The sequence below is a fragment of the Tupaia chinensis genome, unplaced genomic scaffold (genome assembly GCF_000334495.1).
Source record: "Tupaia chinensis unplaced genomic scaffold, TupChi_1.0 Scaffold000314_1, whole genome shotgun sequence".
NCBI lineage: Eukaryota > Metazoa > Chordata > Mammalia > Scandentia > Tupaiidae > Tupaia > Tupaia belangeri.
The window spans coordinates 1,441,538-1,464,849 of NW_006159807.1; positions in this window are offsets into that span (position 1 = coordinate 1,441,538).

Here is a 23,312-nt window from a genome sequence, read left to right on the forward strand (position 1 = left end):
GCTTTGTCTCAGCTGCGTTAGCCAAACCTTTGGGAAAAAGCTGAAAACATTAGGAAAAGCATAGGTCTGGCTGGTACCCAAAGGCACACACCCCATAAACTGTGTCAGCACCCCATAAACATGCCACTTTTAATGGCAAGTGCATGTCCCTATTCACCACCATCATTTATTCTACCACAAAATCTCCCGGAACTTTGTTTCCAGAATTCCTTTTATCTTAACCATTAAACCAGCCTTGGAGAGATATTGAGGTCAGTTGTCTTGGACTGAGTCATATCTCCCCCTGACCTCACCTGAACAGTAATCTAAATAGCGATGAAGTCTGTTGAATAATGAAAACAGCCTTGTGGCCGGCTTCCTGATCGGCTGGCATATACAGAAAGCTGGACCCATCAATCGTCCCATGGTGGTTTATGAATGTTCACTCTGAAATAGGGATACTTTAAAACATCTGCTTTGGGGAGATAATGGACATGGGTAGGTGCCTGGAAGTTAAAGGGTATACTAAAAAGACATGCATACAAGGTAGAAGGATTGTTGCATAGCCAAAGATAAACATTAAAATGTAGCCTGATGAATTGAGAATTATGTAAGGACTAAAGTTGGGGACAAACTTGAGGGCTGCAAAAACAACACAAAACAAAGGAGATTGGACTTCTCAATTAGTGTTTAAACTTCTATTCCATCTTGACTCATGCCGCCAGCCTGATACCCCTGAGCATGCATAAAAATCTAGCTCCTTTGAGGTTCCTCCTTCCTTTTCCATCTTGATTTCCATCATTTAATTATCCTGTTTTCATACCACTTAAAGCACACTTACTAAAGACTCCCCAGCCTCTAATCTCCATTCCTCATTCCAAGGACTGGCATGCCTCTGGAGAACGTCATTGTCCATGTGGTTGAAACATTACCAGTGTCATAACACAGTAGTTCTCAACAGTGACTGTATAGGAGAATCATCAAGGAACCTTCAGAACAATACTACTGTCTCAGTACCTAGAACGAAGTTCATAGAATGTGATGGAAAGTATAGTGGTGGCTTCAAGGGATCGGCGAGGAGAATGGAGTTATGTTTAATGGATATGAAGTTTTTGTTTGGGAAGATGAAAAAGTTCTGGAGATGAGTGATAGTGATAGCTGCACACAGTGTGAACATTCTTAATGTCATTTAAATGGTTAAAATGTTAACTTTTCTATTTTATATATTTTGTAACTTAAAAAAAAAACCAAAAAATAAAATTTCTTAGTCCCATTGGCATCTCTGGGGATAGAGATTGAATGTATTATTTTTTTAGAGAGATTTTTGTTGTAGGATGCGTGCTTTTGCTGGAGAGACAGAGAGACAGAAAGCAAGAAATCACTCACCAGGGAGGGTGACCACACTGCAACCCCTTCTCTTTCATTTTCCTCTCGGGATTCTGGACATGCACACACATGTGCCCGGTGTGAGTTTTAAGCTGCCAGATCTGGGACTTGAACTGCAGTTGACTACATGAGAGTAGAGCGATGTAACCACTACACTATCTGCTGGGCCCAAGATTAAATGTATTTATTTAAAACTCCCCTGATGATGTGTCCAGGCTTCATATCTACTGCCCTCACCCACTTGTTCCTTACCTTCCTGATTCCAACCATTAACTTCTTTTTTCAATTTCAGTGACTCGCTTCTATGACTAAACCATAGAGTCATCTCCCAAGGGCATTTGAACTCATCTTTGTTCATAGTCTACATATTTTTTTCTTTCTCTGTCTTTTTGTACCTTAATAGCCCCTGTCCACTCATTCACCTGATGGTGAAACAATTTCTCCACCTCCTTACCAAAATTTGTTATTTTCTGTTTTATTTTTTATTATTTTATTTCATTAATTTTGGAGAGGTTTTTGCAATAGAGTGTGTGCACTCCCCAGAAAGACAGAAAGAGACAGAGAGATAGAAAGCGAGAAACCGCCCCCCAGGGGGATGGTCATGCCACAATCCCTTCTCCTTCATTCTCTTATCGGGATCTTGGTCACGCACGCGCACTCACCCAGTGTGAGTTTAAGCCACTGGGTCCGGGACTCGAACCACGGTTGACTACATGGGAGGTCAGAGACATAGCCATTACACCAACTGCTGGTCTTTTCTGTTTTATTTTTTATAATAGCCATCTTAGTGCATGTGAATCTGAGTTGTTTTAAAGACTTAATCAGTGTTGAAAAAAAACTAATTTGTGTGAGACCATTCTGTGAAATTGTACAACTTTCTCTAGAAGAGTTCAGTGGTTCAGGTGTAGGGCAGGAAGTGTCCCTTTGTGAGACCATGGACTTGATGAGTGGGTAGCAAAATTGGTTAAGAAGCAATCATTTTGAAAATACTAAGATAGATTTCTCTTAGAAACTACTAAAGGACTCATACATCTTGTGGTGAGGTGGAAAAATAATAGAATCACATCTTAGTTATATCTATATATTATCTGTATCTGATGCTACATGAATTTTTGGTTAAAATTCTCCCAGGAAATATAAAATGACATACTGACTATATTGATGAGTGACTGTCCTGTGAGAATTCAATTCTCAATCTTTCTTTTGCGATCTTTGGGACTTCTGATCAAAGAACCCCTATGACTGTTGTTAGAAGTACTGGAGCTGGGTGGGGTTAGTGGATATTGCCGATGTTGCTAATGAGCAGACCAGAGCAAAGCTATTTCCAGAGAAACTGGGGCTCCTGCTCTTTCCAGCATGCATATGGAAAAACATCTCACAGGGACATTGGTTACATCTAATATAGCAGCTGGATCAGAAGAGAAGAATCACTGTGACTTCTCTGTGCTGGCCGTGTTGCAAATATGACTACTGGGTCTGTTTTTGTTTTTCATTATATCAACTGTTTTTATTTTATTTTATTTTTCTTCTTTTGTACATTTAATTACTGTATATCATTATAGCATTTGACTTGAATTTTCCTAGCATGAATACACCACATAATAATCTAGTCGAAAACATTACCATACCCATATTATTATCTACAGATGACTTTCCATTTTTATGTCCCTTAAATGTTTTACTTCTTTCTTTTTTCCCCTTGACTCTATACCTCTCACCCTCTCCCATTTTCTACCTTCCCACACTGTCTCTAGCATCCACAGTTGCACAAACAGAATACTAGTCAGCCATAAGGGAAAAAAAAAAAAAGAGAGAGAGAGAGAGACCCTGACATTTAATAGAAAGTAGATGAATAACAAATATTTTATGCTAAGTGAAGCAACCCAGACTATGAAAGAGAGGCATTGTATGTCCTCAACAGTCTGTGCTGTATGGCAGAAACTGAAAGATTGGAAGGTACAAAAGCATGGGGTCTGTACTAAAACAAGAAGAAAAATTAAAAAAAAAATTTCAGAGAAAATTATAAAAGGAAATGTTCCCAAAGAGGGTAAATACAAGGGTAAAGTCAGTAAGTCTAGAACTGTTGAAAGGACAAGCAGCCTTTGCTTCAAGAGGATAAAGGTGAAATGGGGAAGAAGGAGAAGTGCTGTAAGAAAGGCCTTCAGGCCTCTAGGGGGCCATGAGGTACGGCAAAATATGTTCATGATGTGATGCTTCAGAAAGTATTATTGAAAAAAAAAAAAACTAAAAGTTACAGGAAAATATTTTGACTCTGTGTAAGGAAGATGATTCTCTTCTAGAGCTGAAAGCAAGAAGAAGAGCTGCTTTAAGACCTGTCTGTCCCTGGACTTATTGAAGAAGAGATGAACTTATCAGAGGCAGGAAAGTGACCTTCCTAAGGCCAGGAGGCTCTGTGACAACCATAACTTCTTAGGTGTTGAGGGGGATGTGATTACACTTTGGCATCCTTAACTTCAGCTGCTGTGTAAACAAGTGTGTCCAGTGGTGTTGTGCAAATAGGAGTGCCCAATGGTGCTGTATAAGGTGTCCTGGTACTCTGTTTCTACATAATAAAAAGAATTCATTTTTATCTTTTATTGAAAGCAAGATGTGGCTCTTCTCAACCAAACATATAGTTTATTGACACAGCAGACAGAAATTGCTGACCCATAGGGAAGAACCAGATATAGAAACTGCAGCCTTAGCCCTAACTTTTGACTGGTTAAATTGGAGATCCTTGGGTTCCATGCTGGAGTCTTCTGTGGAAATCATGTGAGAGGGCCTTCATACCTAACTATTGTGCTCCACTAGAAAGCACAGGTTTAGATGAAGACTTAGCAATAAGGACCTTCCCTGAAGCAAGATACAAACTTCCTCTTCTAGAGAATATGGAGCAAGGGCAGTGTGGGATGCAGAAGAAGACAGGTAAAAATATAGAGTCCCCCTGGAATATTTGCTGAGTTCTTTTTTAGAGACATGGCAAAATCTCTGTATGCTTGTAGCAGAAACAACACCAGAACTCGCATTAAGCAAACACACACAGGTTTGCTTGTAAATCTTACGGGGAGGGAGATTAGTATGGATAAGAATTTCTAGCACTAGTTTTAATTCCTCTGTAAAGCAGAATTTGAATTCAGTTTAGTAACCTTCATTTTACTCCTCATCAGTTCTGGCATTTATTATGCTCGGTTCAGGGAGAGAGATGGCCTGTGTTCCCTACCTTTTGCGCTTCATTCTGGACGGGTTTGCTTGGAAACATTTGAACACTTTGTTAAGAGATGATACCATAGAGGTAGTATGACTGTAGCTAATTACCTGTGGGTCTGCTTAGGTGAGCTGCGACACTTCTATTTTTCTCATCTCTTCCTACGTGCCCAAAACCACTAATGAAGCTGTAAAAGGAGATGAGATGTCAATGACTCCTTTTGCAATGGTATATGAGAAGAGAAAAACAAAACCCTTTGTTGTTGTGAGCTCTTACTGAGTATTTTGTCACTGCTGATTGTTAATTACTGTCAGATAGCACTTTGGGTGATTAATTGACCTTTCTTGGCAAAAACAATAAAGGCCATTTAACTACATCAGAAAGCAGAAAGCATGTTTTTGTTGTCCTGCTCTTTTGAGGGTGATTCTCCACCCTTACTCCTATCCTCTTTCTGACCTCACCTACTTAGGAAATAATAATACAAATATTCCCTTCACTTCATCATGAATCCTTCCCAGAAAGCTTCAGATCTATTGGTAGATACAATTTTTGGCATTGCTATGATAGATTATTTTGCTCTGAAGGTGAGTTGTTTAAGTGAAAGAAACAAAGGAATAATGCACAAGCAGGAGGCTTGATTCATGTTTCTGTTTCTCAAGCCATCTGGGCAGCCAGTCACCTCCACGTTAGCTTGGGCAGAATGGACTTTTTGTCAGAACCTGAACCAATTTCTATGGTGCTGCCAAAATCTCATGATATATCTACAACTGTGGAGAATTTTCTGTGTGAAAAATCCTGTAAGAGATGAAAAATTGAACTGCATTGATTTGACCCTTTGAAAACTCGCTATGTAACCATGAAGTGCATTTATACAGGGCTTATTTGGGGTGCCCAGGGTCCTTGCATAGGCAGCCCTGCTCTGCTGTGGCTTCCCTCAAGGCAGGTAACTCCAACATAGAGTTTTGACCCAGCTTTCCTCCTCAGTGCCTAGATCCACCTACATCACAGCTGTATGGAGGGACCTCCAATAGAACATGTACAATAAAACTCACTATATCTCCTTAAACTCACTCTTTCTCCTAAAGTCTTTACCTCTGAATGGTGTTTCCTACAACCCTGAGTGGTCAGAGTATCTGAGGCCTCCACTTATTTCAAATAGATTTACCCCTGGTCCTATCAAATTTACTCTTCAACAGCTTCTGTTCTTTCTTTTCTCATCCACAGCTGCCTTACTTAACCACCTTCCCCCACTCCCACCCCTCAACCACTACCAATTTTTTCTTGCCTAGGGTTTCACAGAAGTCTCCTAACAGACTACTTGGTCTGTAACTCTTCTAATTTGTACTTCGTGTTGCCCCACAGTGATCTCTTCAAATGGAAAATCTGATTCTGTTACTCTGTGACTCTTTCAGGTCCTTCAGTGATTGTAGATAAAGCAATAACTCCTTGGTAAGGCACACAGATTTCATCTGGAATTAGCCTGTGTCTTTCACTCGTGTGGAGCTTTCTGCATTTCTACCTTTTGCCTTTGTGCCTGGCCTTCAGTGCCCCACCTTCCACTCCCTCCTGTGGTCCTTCTCCCACTGTCTAGCTCCCTTCCATCCTCTCCTCCATGGGCTACCTCTCTCATTCAAGATTTGCTTGTGTTTGGTCTCCTCTAAGAGCATTTTCTAATCTCTAGGTGGATATGACTTCTCATTGTGCCTCTGCTCCACATTGGACTTGCTTTTAACAGACACCCTAACATCACATGAATCTTATTTGTCAAATGTCTGTCTTCCTCTTTTGTAAAGCTCTTTATGGTAGGGTTTTACATTCAGGTTTACCCCTAGCACTCATAACAGTGCTGGAATCTAATGAGTTCAATTAACTACTATATAGTAAATGAATGGATTAATAACGTCTTCTCACAAGAACCATAAATTTACTTAAATAGTGAATTATTTTTCTTCGCTGATTTTGCTTAAAACCCTAGGTATTTTATGCTTTTTTTTGATTTAATGATTTTTGTCATTCTCTGATTTTTGTCATTCTCTGTCTCCTATAATGTGATAATCCCAGCAAAGAAAGAGAGAGAAAAAAAAAAATCCCAGCTCTGTAAAAATGGGTATTAAATAATTATAATGTCTTATTTTTTAAAATACTTATGAATGTAGTATTAATTCAAAGATATTATAGACTGAACGTTTGTACCCCAGTCCCCAGATTCATATGTTGAAGCCTTAGGCCCCAGTGTGGTAGCGTGTGGACATGGAGCTTTTGGAAGAAAATGAGGGTAAGAGGAGATCACGAGGGTGGGGCCCTCATAATGGGACTAGGACCCTTTAAAGGAGACACCAGAGAGTGCACTCTCTTCTTCCATGCATGCACAAAGAAGAGGTCTTGTGAGCACACAGCAAGATTGTGGTGACCGAATAATCCAAGAAAAGAGTCCTCAGAGTGAAAGCAACCTTCTTGGCACCTTGATCATGAACTTCTCAACCTCCAGAATTATGAGAAAGAAATTTCTGTTGTTCAAGTAAGTCACTCAGGCTATGGTATTTTGTTACGGCAGCCTGAGCAGATTATGACAAAAAGGAATATTTTAATGCTAGAATTTCATGTATTAGGGTAGATTGATGGGAAAGCACATTTTGTAATAGATATCTCTCTGTTCCCTTCCTCAGAGCACATCATCTAGGGAGTTATCCTGGATTACTTCAGAAATGAAATGTTATCTGATAGAATATAGATTAGAATTTCTAACCCTAGATCAGTCCGAGAAAAAATTTAAGTTCATTCTCATAATTCTTGAGCCATTTCTAGGATGATTTTTTTCCCCATTATAATTCTTTAGGAAATGCTACTCGGTTCTTATTGTATTCTACTTCTTATTCAGCTGCAGTGATGACAGAAACCTTATTTGTCCTCTACATTGACCACTCTACCCTTCTACCAACAAAAAATGCCAGTAACAAGTGTTGGGAGGGGAGAGGGGCATGGGAAATGATCTGAGATGTCCCTTTGTACTTCAGTGTGAGCCAAGATAGTATTCCAGTGCCAGCCAGAAGCCATAGGGGATTAGCTTGGATTCCTTTGGGTGAGGATGAAGAAACTTTCAGTGCCAAGTAAACAATCATCTCCTCAACTTCTAGCTTGAAAAGGCAGGATGATTTCATTATTTTAATGACAGGGCTCCAATGACATCCATTCCTGTTATCAACTTATTTTTGTTTGATTTTCCTTAGACTTAGAAAACAATTCACCTTGTTTTCTGGAGTACATGTCATATTTTCAGTATTGCAAAGTAATGAGCACAAGTTATGGCAATATATTGCACACAAACATGCATACCCATGTGTTTACGATCTACTTAAAACCCTAAGTTGAAAATAAGCAGGAGTTATATACCATAGCACTATCAAGTATCAGCACAAGTAGTTCATTTTCATTTCTAGTTCTTTCAATTCAGTCCTTAGGAGTTATCTGTGGTAAAAGACAATTACAATTTTTCTTTTTATACTTTCTAGATCCATACTTTCATAAGACACAGGAAAAAAAGAATTTTTAGAAAAGTGATAAACATAAACAGGACCAATCCCATTAGCACAATGATTCAGGGAGCTGGATTCCACATGGGCAACTGTGATTCAAATCCAGGCTCTGGTGCCTTGAAAGACATACCTGGTATGTGTGCATGCATGCCTCAAATCCTGATGGGATGGAGAAATGGAGGAAAAGAGATCATGGCATGATCATGACCACTGGGGTATGCTTCATTTGTCTCCCCCACCTTCCCCCTCCCCCCCCGCCCCCGCAGGTAAGCACAATACATTAAAAAAATCTTTTAAAAAAAGGAAAATGAAAAACCAAAGACATATAAAATATAAATAAGATTATTTTTATTATTAAACTCAGTAAACATTGTCAAGTTTCCATAAAAATTTTTTTATTGTGGGACCAGCAGACTGCATAGCTACTATATCACTGGACTTCCACATGGCCGACCAAGGTTTGAGTCTCAAACCCAGTGACTTGAAACTCACGCCGAATATGTGTTGGTGCATGTCGAGGATCCTGAGAGGAGAATGAAGGAGAAGGGATTGCTGTGTGGCACCCCCTTTGAGGGGTGATTTCTCATTTTCTCTCTCATTGTATCTGTCTCTCTTTCCAAGTGCACACACCCTAAGGAAAAAAATCCACTACAAAAATACCTTTTTATTGCTTGTTCTCCATTTCTGTTCCTAATGACCACACTATAAGAACTTTTGAGTTGGTTGCTTTTATTGATTTTAAAGCTACTTTTTAAAAGTTTACCACAATGTTATAAAGAGAAAGAGTCCAAGAACCAAGCCTTTACCCACTACCCCAGGAGAAACACAGGACTTAAGATGACAGAAGTCATCTCCTGATTTTGAGAGTGAGAAGATACATATAAATATAACCCCTTTAAAACAACAACAAAAAAGTTTTAAATAAGATTTATGATACTTTTTTCTTTTCCTTTTTCTTTTTTTCTTTTTTTTTTTTTTTTGAGAGAGATTTTTTGCTATAGGGTGTGTGTGCTTGCCAGATACAGAGAGAGATAAAGAGAGAGAGAGGCAAAGAGAGAGAAAGCAAGAAATCACCCCACAGGGAGAATGGCCATGCTGCAATCCCTTCTCCATTCTCCTCTCTGGATTTTAAGCATGCATGCACATGTGCCTAGCATGAGTTTCAAGCCACTGCACCTGGGATGTGGACCACAGTAAGTCCAGTGACGTAACTGCTACACCATCTGTTGGCCCATTTCTTCTTAAGAATTCAAATGTTTTAACTTTTAGTCATTTTATCCTGATATATTGCTGATATATTGTTAGTCAGAAAAGTCATGATGTATTTTTCTGTTTTCCGATGCAAAAATGTGTCATGACTTCTCCAATGACCCAATATTATTGTTTACTTATACACTCAGTCAACGGTTCTTTGTAGAGACCCTTTATCTAGTGTTTAGTAATCTATGAACTAGGCAAAAGTTATACATACTTTTATATATATATATTTTTTGAGAGATTTTTGCTATAGGGTGCGTGCGCTTGCCAGAAAGACAGAGAGAGACAGAGAGACAGAAAGCGATAAATCACCTCCCCCCCCAAGAGGGATGGCCATGCCGCAATCCCTTCTCCCTCATTCTCCTCTCTGGATCTTGGGCACGCATGATACACATGTGCCCGGCATGAGTTTAAGCCACCGGGTCCAGGACTCAAACCACAGTCGACTACATGGGAGTTCAGCGACATAGCCATTACACTAACTGCTGGTCCCACATATTTTTATACATTTTTTCCATTTTATAATTCAAATTCTGTGTATAAAATTGCCTTGATTCTTATGAGTCCTATGAGATCCTAATCCTCAATGAAATGCTGTATGCGTTGGGTTCTTACCAGAAGTGTAAGAAGCTGAGAGCATTTATATTTAATGGAGGCTTTCCCAAGAATAATTTAAATGAAGGTGAAATAAGTGAATAAAATTTTCTATTCTATACATACTACATTGTTTTTGGTTCACAATTGATGCTCAATATGCATAGATTGATAATGTAAGAGTGAAAATTTTTATTTTATGGCTCTATTACTGAACTCACATCTTTCCTGCCTGGTATACTTTTCCAGTATTCTGCAAGCTGTCCAATAAATTCCTTTCTGCTTAATGTGTTGACGTTGATCTCTGGTGCTTGAAATTAAGAAGTATGATTGATATACCTTTAAACCTTGAAATTATGGGAACTCTGTCATTGTATTGTCCTCATCCCAAGTCAACTTGTTTTTAGAGCATTTTGTAGAATATTTATGGTGGTTCTTGAGATGTAGTTCTAGTCATAGTAAGGTGAATCCTGCTCCTCTCTCTCAGGAAAGCACAATAACATTTTTAAAAATGATTAGACAGAGCAATCTATAATATTTTAGGATGCTCATGCAGTCCATGCTTGAGACCACCATGAAATGCTGCAGTCTTGGACTTCCAATAACTCATTCAATGCCTTTGAGAACTAGAAATAGACTTCCTTCCCTCCAGATGGGTAGAACCCTGTGCCATGGTCACTCTTAGTGAGTAGACCTGGTGCCAGATTTTTGTTCCACTTGCTTTCACAGTCAGGACCTCATGCTGAACATAATTTGCACAACCTTGTATGGTAGTCTTGTGACCCTGCATAACCGTACCACCAATAACTCCTAAAAAGGGATACAAACATTGAATACTTTTTAATCTCAGACTTCAAAAAGCTAATAGTCTAAATGGAAAAATAAGCTACAAATATACAGAGAGGCTAAGCAACATTGGAAGGATTTGATAACTGTTTAAGATAAGAGAAGAGAACTATATTAATCAAGGTTCTCTGGAGAATCAGCTCATGCTGGTTCTGACAAAGTCCCAAGATCTGCACAGTGACTTAGCAAGTTGGATACCCAGGAGAGTTGATTGTATAGTTCCAGACTGAGTCTGAAGGCTTAAGAACCAGGACAGCCAATGGTGTATTCCCAATCTGAAGGTGCAAGAACCAAGGAAGAGATGATGTTTAAGTTTAAATCAGAAGGCAGGAAGAAAGCGGATGCCCCAATTCAAAAGCCACTAGGCTAGAAGAATTCCCTCTTACTGGGGAAAGGTCAGATTTATGTTGTTATTTTATTGAGGCCTTTATCTGATTGGATAGGTCCATCCACATGGGGGAGGGCAATGTGCTTTACTCAGTTTACCTATATAAATGTCAATCTCATGCAAAAACACTCTCATAGAAACAGGATAGCGTTTGATAAAATATTCAGGCACGTAGTCAAGCAAAAACATTAAAAATGAGCAATTATGGTCTAGCAAGAGGTGTGGAGGTTGAGGTGCCCGGATCCCACATAGCCAGCTGAGTCTTGGACTCAGTAGCTTGAAAAATACACTGGGTATACATTACTGTGTACTTGACTGCACACCAAAAATCCTGAGAGTGGAATGAAGAAGAGGAGATTTGGGTGCGGCCATAACCGCCTGGAAGGATGATTTCTCACTTTCCCCCATTCTCTATCTCTCTGTTTCTCTGGTGAGAATAGGTTCCCTATAGCAAAAACTTCATAAAATAACAAAAAAAGAACTATCTCAAGGATTTATAAATGTTCATATGTAATTAATTATCCAATGAATTACACAGATAATAAATATTCTGGGATGCCTGAGGAAGGTGAGATAGCTTCAACCTGTGGTAGCCTGGAAAAAAGATTGGTGAAGATTTAGATCAGGAAAAGAAAGGATAAACTCTAATACTTTAACTTCAATACTTTTACTACCTTGAACCAAGGACAGTAAATATCTCTTTTCCCAAAGGCTAAAACCTAAGGTTAATATTCTAAAAACAACAAGAGAGAAACATCAAGTTACTTACAAAGGTTATCCTATATGGTTATAAGACCTCTCAACTGAAACAATGAAAGGAGGTAAGAATGGGAAGATACATTCAAAATAACTAAAAGAAAAACAATTTCAACCAAGAACACTATACCCGGCAAGATTATCCTTCAAATGGGAAAAAAAAAATAAGATAATTCTCAGGTAAACAAAACGTAAAAGAATTTACCAACACTAGATTAGCTCTTCAAGAAGTATTGGAAGGAGTACAATATCAAGAAAACTAGAGTCAAACAAATAAAAGAACACAAAATAACCAAGAAAATAAATGGCTTACAAAATGACAGGGGTAAGTCCATAAATACTGATAATAACATTGAATGTTAATGGATTAAATTCTCCCATTAAAAAACACAGACTGGCTGGATATACAAAAGCAAAAATAAACAAGAGCCCTCTATATGATGCTTGTAAGAAACACACTTCACTGATAAAGACATACAGACTGAAAGTGAAGGACTGGAAAAAGGTAGTCCAAGTCCAAATAGAAATCAAAAGAATGTTGGAGTCTTGATACTGATATCAGGCAAAATAGACTTTAAGAAAAAAACTGTAAGAAGATGGGGCTGGCAGGTTGTGTAAGGTTAAGGTACTGGACACCCACATGGCCGACAGTAGTTTGAATCCCTAACCTGGTGGCTTGTTTTCTCATTTTCTCTCTGTGTCTCTCTCTGGTGAGTACATGTGCCCTTTAGGAAATTTAAAAAAATAATGATAATAATGAATAAAATTTTTTAAAAATATTTAAAAAAAACTGTAGGAAGAGTCAAAGAAGGACACTATATTATACTAAAAGTGCTAATTCACCAAGAAGATATAGCACTTATAAATAGCTATGTACCCAATACTGGAGCACCCAGAAACATGAAAAAAAGATTGCTAGGTCTAAAGAGAGTGATAGATACAACACACTAATCATTGGAGTTTTGTTTTGTTTTGTTTTTGAGAGGTTTTTACTCTAGGGCATGTGCGCTCATGAGAAAGACAGAGAGATGGAGAGATAGAAAGCGAGAAATTACCCCCAGGGGGGGATGGCTATGCTCAGCCCCTTCTCCTCCATTCTCATCTCAGGATCCTGGGCACACACGCACATGTGCCCGGTGTGAGTTTAAACCACAGGGTCCGGGACTCAAACCACGGTCGACTACATGGGAGTTCAGTGACATAGCCATTATGCTAACTGCTGGTCCCATCATTGGAGATCTTAACACCCAACTGTCTCCTCTAGACAGATCATCTAGTCAAAAAAAAAAAAGAAAAAGAAAGCAAAGAGATATGGGATCTAAAAAATATATATCATAAATCAAATGGACTTCACACACACCTGTAGAATTTTTCACCCAACAACCACAAAATACACGTTTTTCTCACCCTTATATAAAATAGTTTTGAAGATTGACCACATGATAGGGCACAAAACAAGCCTTTACAAAAAATTATACACCATTACCAGGTAGATTTTATTCCAGGGATGCAAGGGTTGTTCGACATACACAAAACAATCAATGTAATACATGCCATTAACATGTATTAATGTTAGGAAACATAAAAATTGTGTAATCAACCAATGCTGCAAGAGCACTTAATAAAAAGCAACGTCCCTTTATGATTAAGATTCAGCAAAATTGGCACAGAAGGGATATTTCTCAACATAATAAAAGCCATAGTTAACATAATACTAAATGGAGAAAAGCTAAAAGTTTTTCCACTAAAAATTAGAATGAGACAAGGCTACTTACTTTCTCCACTCCTGTTCAACATAGTATTAGAAGACTTAACCAATGCAATCAGATAAGAGAATAAAATAAAAAGCATTCAAATAGGAAAAGAAGTGACATTATCTCTATTTGATTAAGTACATAGAAAATTCAAAACAATACACACACACACACACACACACACACACACACACACACACAAATAAACTCCTGGAAGTGACAAATGAATATAGTAAAGAGGCAGGATAAAAAGCCAAGAAACAAAAATCAACCCAGCAGGTGGCTGAGGCACTAGATTCCCATTATGGCCAATCATGGTTCAAGTCCTGGACCTGGCAGCTTAAAGTCATGCCAGGGGTGAGTGCTTGTGTGCCTAAAACTCTAAAAGGAGACTGGAGGAAAAGGAATTGTGGCATGGCTATCCCTCCTAAGGGGTGATTTCTCACTTTCCCTCTATCTCTCTCTCCAGTGAGTGCACGTGCCCTTTGGCAGAAACAAAATAAAGTGAAACAAAACAAAAACAACACATGCACACACACACAACAAACAAAGACTATAGCATTTTTATATATCAACAATGAACAGACTGAGGTAGAACTGAAGAAAGCAATCCAGTTTACAACAGCCACACACACAAAAAAAAGATACCTAGGAAAAAACTAAACCAAATAAGCGAAAGACCTTTACAAAAAGAACTATGAAAAACTGAAAAAGGAGGGAACCAGCAGTTAGCGTAATGGCTATGTCGCTGGACTCCCACGTAGTCGACCGCGGTTCACGTCCTGGACCCGGTGGCTTAAAACTCACGCCAGGTGCATGTGCGTGCGTGCCCAAGATCCTGAGAGGAAAATGGAGGAGAAGGGATTGTGGTGTGACCATCCCCCCTGGAGGGTGATTTCTCGCTTTCTGTCTCTCTGTCTCTCTCTGTCTGGCGAGCGCACACACCCTATAGCAAAAATAAATAAATAAATAAATAAATATAAATAAATAAAATAAAAAAAAAACTGAAAAAAAAAAGAAATAATATACAAAGGTGAAAAAAATCCCATATTTCTGGATCAGGAGAATTAATATAACCAAAATGTCCATTCTATCTGAATTAACTTACAAATTCAACATTTTTCACCAAACTGCCAGATATTCTTCACAGAAATAGAGAAAAAAAAAAAACCCATACAATTTGGCTAGAATCATGAAAGGTCTTACTAAAGCAATACTGTGCAAAAAGAATAAAATAGGGGGAACCAGCAGTTAGTGTAATGGCTAGGTCACTGGGCTCCCACGTAGGCGACCGCGGTTTGCATCCTGGACCCGGTGGCTTAAAACTCACGCCGGGCGCGTGTGCGTGAGTGCCCAAAATCCCGAGAGGAGAATGGAGGAGAAGGGATTGTGGCATGACCATCACCCCTGGGGGTTGATTTCTCGCTTTCTGTCTCTATGTCTCTCTCTCTCTCTGTCTGGTGAGTGCACGTGCCCTACAGCAAAAATCTCTCCAAAATAAATAAATAAATAAAAAGAATAAAGTAGGAGGCATCTCACTTCCTAACCCAAATATATAACCCAAAGCTGTGATAATCAAAGCAGCATGGTAGTGGTACAAAACAGGTGTGTAGACTAATGGAACAGAATAGAGAACCCAGAAATAACCCCCAAAACATACAACCAAGTAATTTTTGACAAATGGCAGAAGACAATACAGTGAGAAAAAGAAAATCTCTTCAACAGATGGTGCTGAAGAAACTGAATGTCTACCTGCAGAAAAATGAAACTGGACCTCTATCTCTCACCACAAACAAAAGTCAACTCAAAATGGATCAAAAATCTAAACATAGAAACTCAAATTATAAAACTACCATACCAGTGGAGAAATTTTTGCTAAATGACACATGCACTCAGCAGAGAAACAGAAAGCAAGAAATCACCCCCCCCCCAGGGGGGGATGGCCATACCACAATCCTTCTCCTCCATTCTCCTCTTGGGATCTTGGGCATACATGCACATGTACCTGGCATGAGTTTTAAGCCAACAGGTCCAGGGCTTGAACTATGACCTACTACATGGGAGTACAGTGATGTAACCATTATGCCATCTGCTGGTCCCTGTTGATGATAACGTGTATAGTATCTTCAACTGGACTGTTGTGAAGTGCTTTTGTGTTGGGAGAATTCACTTTACAAGGTAAGTCTTGTATAGTGATTGAATGTATGAAAGAAATTAAAATAAAATATTTTTTAAAAATTACCAGTGGAGAACATATGGGAAACTCTTGAAAACATTGGAGTAGGCAAATACTTATTAAATAAAGCCTCCAAATCATTTATTAAATAAAACTTTCAAGTCACAGCAAAATAAGAGATTTCCAAAAGTAATCCCCCAAGTGGGATTACATTAGATTAAAAAGTTTCTGCACAAGAAAAAAAAATTAGAGTGAAGAGACAACTCTCAGAATGGAAGAACGTATTTGCAAGCTATGCCTCAGATAAAGGACTGATAACCAGAACATATAAGGAACTCAAGAAGCTTACCTCCAAAAAAAAAAAAACAATTTAAAAATGAGCAAATGAGTTGAACAGACAACTCTCCAAAGACGACATACAAATGAACAAAAAGCTATGAAAACATGCTCAATATCTCTTATAAGAGAAATACAAATTAAAACCACAATAATATAAGCACTTAACCACAGTCAGAATAGCTAAGATTAAAAAAATAAGGATAAGTGCTGAAGAGGCTGTGGTGAAAAGGAAACCCTTCTACACTGGTGGTAGAAATGTTAATATGTACAACCACTGTGGAGAACAATACGGAGGTTCCTCAAAAACTTACAAACAGAATTACTATTTGTTCCAACAAGGTCATTCCTAGGTATCTACCCAAAGGATAGGAAAACCCTCCAAAACATTTGGAAAAACACTTGCATATCCATGTTTATTGCTGCTTTATTCACAATTGCTAAGACATGGAATCATTCCAAATGTTCAAGGGTGAATGAATGGATTGAGAAAAATATGGCACATACACACTATGGAATACTACTCAGTTATAACGAACAATGAGATCCTGACATTTTATACGAAGTGGAAAAATATGGAATATTTAATTCTAAGCAAAGCAAGCCAGGTTATGAAAGAGAAGCATTGCATGTCCCTACTTAGTACCGAATATCTGCACTTTATGGCAGAAACTGAGAGATTTGAAGGTGTAAAAAACAGGGAGGGCAACTGTAGATACTAGAGACACTACAGGAGCAGACGAGTAATAGATTGTTGGGGGGAGGATTGTGAGAAAAAGGGATACTTAAAACACACAAAAACAAAAAATTATCTGATGTTGATAATGTGTATGGTAATATCTTTGACTGGACTGATACATACTTTATTCATGCTCAGAAAAAACATTTTATATGCTATACACACATGCACACCCAGTGTGAGTTTCAAGTGCGGGATCTGGGACTTGAACTGCAGTTGGTCATGTGTGAGAATCCAGTGACATAACCATGATGCCATCTGCTGGTCCCTCCAACTTCCCTTTAAAGATCCATCTTTACCATAGAACTATCATCACCTTGTCTTACTATAGACATGTCCTGGTTTACAATCTGGGACATCCCTGGGCATGCCAAGAGACACCTTCCCAACTGAGCAGGAGTTGCTTGGGCAGTATCTTCTAAAGACACAACTTTTGCAGGTAGTCATATAGATTATTTTTAGTTTAAATGTATCCATAAGGACAAAGAATAAATAAAAGGAGAGGCGAGCAGGGCATATTCCCAGAAGTAAGGTCTAATTGAAACTCACTATGCAATTCCTTTTATAACCAGTAGTTCTTAACTGCAAGAAATACATAAATTGCTTTTCAAAGGGACTTTAGTGCCTAGTAAAAGCCTGAATATTGAACAGAATGATGAAGAGATAGCACATTATTCTCCTTTTTTTGTGTACATGCAAACTACCAAGTTATCTGACATCTCTGCAATTCGACTTAGAGGTCACCAATGATAACTCATTTCCTAATCTAGACAATTAAGTAGAAAATTATTGTATAAGAGTAGAGTAAACAGCATTAGTAATAAAGCCAGGCATCAATTTTTCATTTCTAGCCTGATCACTAAACTTTTAGCTGAAACTGCATGTGATACATTGTAGATGTCCTTATATATCAATAAAATTGATTTGAACAAGTTGAATCAAACCCCCAATTAGAGTGAAATTGGCAACACTAATATGTGTTAATGATAAGTGTGCCACCTAATTTTGAGAAATAGCAACGATTAGAATGTAACCTTTAATGCTTCTACTGGACTTATTAATGAATTAACCTCACTTTTGTTTTCTGCTAAGGTAGCACATGCTTGGTAAAAGGAGCTCTTTTGTTAGGTTATCAATTGAATATTCTATTCCTGCAGGAAAACAGACTACTCAAGGGATTGTTTTCTAGCTAAAACAAGGATGAGCTGGCACTTCTAATTTGACTAGTGACATTTTCTTTACATTATCACTTCTGCCTACAATTCATTAGCTCAAGCAGTTATGTGGACTCCTGGAGGTTCTTGTGGTGGAAATATACAAGTTCCCATGAGGAGAAGCATCACAAGCCACATGGCGAAGTCCTTATGGACCAAGAACATATAATTATTTAACTAAGAGAAGTAGAGTATTTTGAATAAAATACTATAAAATACTATAAAACATAATTCCAGGGACCAGAAGATGGCATAAAGAACATATAATTATTTAACTAAGAGAAGTAGAGTATTTTGAATAAAATACTATAAAATACTATAAAACATAATTCCAGGGACCAGAAGATGGCATAAAGATTATGTCTCTGGACTCCCACATAGTTGACCATGGTTCGAGTCCTGGATCTGGCAGCTCAAACTCATGTCAGGTGTGTGTATGTGTGTGCCCAAGATCCTAAGAGGGGAGTGGAGAAGAAAGGATTGTGGCGTGGCTATCCCTCGGGGGGTTACTTCTCACTTTCTGTCTGTCTGTCTGTCTGTCTGTCTCTATGTTTCTGGTGAGTGCACACCCCCTATAGCAATAATCTTTCTCTCTCTCTCTCTCAAAAAAAAAAATCCATTTTCTCCATCAAGCCTTCAAGAGAAATCTCTCAAGATTAAAGATCCTCCATTCTTTTCATTTTTCTTCACCAGTTTTCAGTTCCTTTCCATTCTCTGCATTTCCCTTGCATTTGCTGACCTGTCAAGTTTTGTGAAGACAGAGATTGTGTCTGTTTTGTTCTTTATCAGATGTCTAAGGCCTAGCATCTAGAAGGCACTCAATAAATATTTGCTGAATGCACAAAATGTTTCTTTTTATGTCATAGCCTTATCAACGTAGGTTGCAGTGGAATTATTAACACTCCTATTGTCGATATTGTACATATTTTAGCATAGCTTAGAATCATGTGTCTGTGACCACATGGCTTTATGAACTCCTTCTGGCTCTGGTGTTGACAAGAAAACTTTCTCTGGGTTGTTTTTAAACATGGCTCTCTCACGTATTACTGCATGATTGGTTTTTTGGAACCTATATGTAGACCTTGACATTTACCTCCTTATAGTAACATCTCATTCCATTCAATTCCTAACTCCAGCTTGTCAGTATTTTCTGCAATCCTGATTTAGTCACCTGGTGCTATTTTGTATCCTCACACGTATCATATACAAGTCAGGTGAGTTTATGTTCCCTGGCTTTGTTCAAGCCACCAACAAAGGCAGAGAATGAGGCACTGTCCAAAAAACCCACGGTGGCACACTACCTAAAATGTCCTTTCAGCCTGCCATTGATCTATGATTAAAATCTTATGTTCATGGTATCGCTATGACAACCAAGCCTGTGTGACCCCACGGTGCCATGGGAGCTGTACTCCAGGTTCCATCACTTTCTAGCATGTGATTTAACACATCTTTGAGCCCTACTTTCATCTTTCTAAAATGGTGGGGTAGGGAAGGAGAGTGAGTTGGTCTTTATTACATAATGTATATCAGACATTTAGCGTCACGTCTGGTACAGTGGAATTATTACCACTCTTATGCTGTACGTATGTACTTTCAAATTTTCTTATTCTTTAACGTTTAATTTACGATACATCTTTACAGCATACAAAAAAACTTTTCTAGCATGAATACACTACATATTAGAAGATTTACCATGCACATTTTAATCAACAGATAATTTTTAAATTTTTGTGCTAGTTATATGTTTTGTTTCTTTTTTTCCCACTTCATTCCTTCTCTTCCACCCCCAAATGTCCACTCTCCTCCCACACTCTCTTTAGTATCTTTCATTCCTCTTCATGCTTTTATACCTTTTCGAAATTGCAGTTTCTGCCATAGGATGCAGGCATTCAGTATATATTAAGAAGGGACTTTCAAGGCTTCTCTTTCATAGTCTGCTTTGCTGTGATTACCATTACATCTTCCACATTCATCCACTTTCTATCAAATGTCAGGGGCTTGATTTTTTTTTTTATGGCTGAGTAGTATTCCAGATAGTATATGTGCTACACTTTTTCGATTCATCTGTTTTTGGACATTTGGATTAATTCCATGTCTTTGTGGTTGTGAAATAATACTGCAATAAACTAGGATGTGCAAGTGCTTTTCTGACTGAGTGCATTCCTATCCTTTGGGCAGTTACTCAGGAGTAGAATGGTTGGATCCTATGGTAGCTCTATTTATAGGTTTTGGGGAAACTTCCATATTGTTCTATGTAGTAGGTGTACTAATTTACATTCCCACCAACAGTGTAGGTATGTTCCCTTTTGACCAAAGTCTTGCTAGCCTTTATCTTTTTTTTTTTTTTTTACTCTTTACTATTAGACTTGGCTTAGGTGGTATTTCATTGTTTTTTTAATTTGCATCTCCCTTATGATAAAGGCTATTGAGCATTTTTTCATATGATATTGACTGCTCATATGTCTTCTTTGGAGAGTTGTCTGTTCAGCTCATTTGACCATCTTTTAATTGGACTGATTTGTGTATGTGTGTTGGGGGGTAAGCTTTTGGAGTTCCCTATATATTCTGATTATTAGTCCCTTATCTGAACCATAGTTTGCTAATATATTCTCCCATTCCAAGGGTTGTATCTTCACTCTAATTTTTGTTTCTTTTGCTGTGCAGAAGCTTTTTTAACCTTATGTCACCCCACTTGTCTATTACCAGGATTACTGCCTGTATTTTTTGGGGGGTGGGAGTAGATCTTTGTTAATAAGTATTTGCCTATACCAATGTTTCCAAGAGTTTCATCTGTTTTCCAATGGTAGTTTTATAGTTTGAGGTTTTATATTTAGATATTTGATCCATTTTGAGTTTATTTATGTTACCGATGAGAGATAGGGGTCCAGCTTTATTTTTCTATAGATGAATATCCAGTTTCTCTGGGACCATTTACTAAAGAGATTTGCCTTTCCCCACTGGATTGTTTTGTGCCTTTTGTCAGAAATCAGATGACTGAATGTTTGGGGTTTATTTCTGGGTTCTCTATTCTGTCCCATTAGTGTATATGCCAGTGTGTGTGTGTGTGTGTGTGTGTCTGTGTGTGTGTGTGCCAGTATTATGCTCTTTTGATTATCACAGCTTTGTAATGTATTTTGGGTTCAGCAAGTGAGATGCTTCCTACTTTACATAGTTTAGAATCATGTATCTTTGACTATATGGCCTTATGAACTTGTTCTGCCTCTCAGGATATTAAAAATATGTTTCTTTCCTTCTATGCTACTTCGGGCAAACTATTTGCAGCTTCTCTTGGACTTCTTTTTACTGGGCTCAGAATTAGAAGGCAGATTTACTATGTGCCTTCTTTCAAATAGTCTCCACAATACTCCACTCATAATACTCACCCTGGATGTTAAGACAGAAGTATAATCCATATTCCCTAATGTGTCCATTCTTGGGAAGTTAGGAACCATGAAAAAGTTTCTGAATTCATAGATCCAAAAATATATGATATGTACCTATACAATCTCAGGAATATCTTTGGAAACAGTTATAAAGGAAGCCAACTTACAGTTTTCCTAAGTATGAACCTAATTCTAATGATACTCTTGGGTTCTCCTTGAGTCATTGTTTCTGTTTTTAGCAGATTCTACTACTTAAATGTATTTTGCTCAGGCACATCAAAATCAATTTTAGTTGGATAACTAAGGGAACACAAAAGGAATTTGTGTCTGAAAATCTACATGTGGAAAATCCCCTTGTAGCTAATAAAAAAGAGCTTAGATGAGAAAATAGAGATCCCTAGTGATATTTTGGAATGTTTCCCTCCTTTTTTTCTTGATTTTAAATATTAAGATTATGTTAACCTGAATTTCTGAAACATTTTTACAAATGAAATATCTACAAAGTTTGTGGGAAATTGGAATTAAAGCATGACTTGATTTTTAAAATTTTTGGTGCAAAGATTTTTTAAATTCATGCATAGGTTTTTTTCATAGTATTTATTTTTTTCCATAAATTTTGGGTTTTTTTGGACAGGTTTTTGCTATAGGGTGCGTGCACTCGCCAGAGAGACAGAGAGAGACAGAAAGTGAGAAATCACCCACCCCCCCGGGGTGGGGGAGCGGAGATGGCCACGCTGCAATCCCTTCTCCTCCATTTTCCTCTCAAGATCTTGGGTATGCATCCACACGTGCCTGGGGTGAGTTTAAGCCACCGGGTCTGGGACTTGAACCTTGGTAGACTACATGGGAGTCCAGTGACATAGCCATTATGCTAACTGCTGGTCCCTCCATAAATTTTTAAAAGAACAATCCCCCTCCCCCAACACACACACCTCCTTATATGTGCTCAGGTAAACCAAAGTGTTAAATTTGTGGTCTAACCACTATTCCTCACTTTAGCTAGATACTTAGGTATACTGAAGGTTCAGTGCTTTCAGGATATCTGAACTGTGCTTTAAGTACTGTTTTATTTGTGCCAGGTTACTCAGCCATTAGCCTAGTTAACTTCCTTGTTGTGATGGGACTCAAATTAAATAGCTTGATTCTGAACCTCTGACTCTGATCCACACTGAGTCCCAGTGATAAAGATTCTTTAAACCACTCTGTAGATAATGGATGTACAATAATGTGGGTATGCTTAATGTCACTGAACTTTTTAAAATGGCTAAAATGGTAAATTATAAGATCACCACAATAGGAGGCTGGCAGGTGGCATGATGGATAAAGGTGATGGGTTCCCACATGGCTGACCATGGTTCAAGTCCTGGACCTAGTGTTTTGCTTTCTCACTTTCCCTTTCTCTCTCTCTCTCTCTGGTTGGCCAAATCTAAGAACAATAATAGCAAATATAATTAAATAAATAATTCTTTAAAAAGAACAACAACAAAAAAGAAACCACCGCAATAAAAGTATAACTGGTCCTGCAGATCCATGGATTGATCCATGATTCAATCAATTGTGCATGCAGCTGAGTGTTACGAAATGTGGGAAGAGATGGCTCCCTATAGGAGAGATGCTGGAGAAGTTTGTATTTGCCTTTCCACTTACATCTGATGCTAAGATTACTTAAAAATAATTAGTAAAGAAAAATTAAAAACTATCAAGGACATTACTAGAATGGCTGATAAAACTTGAATATGAACTATGGATTAGCTAATGTAGTAAAC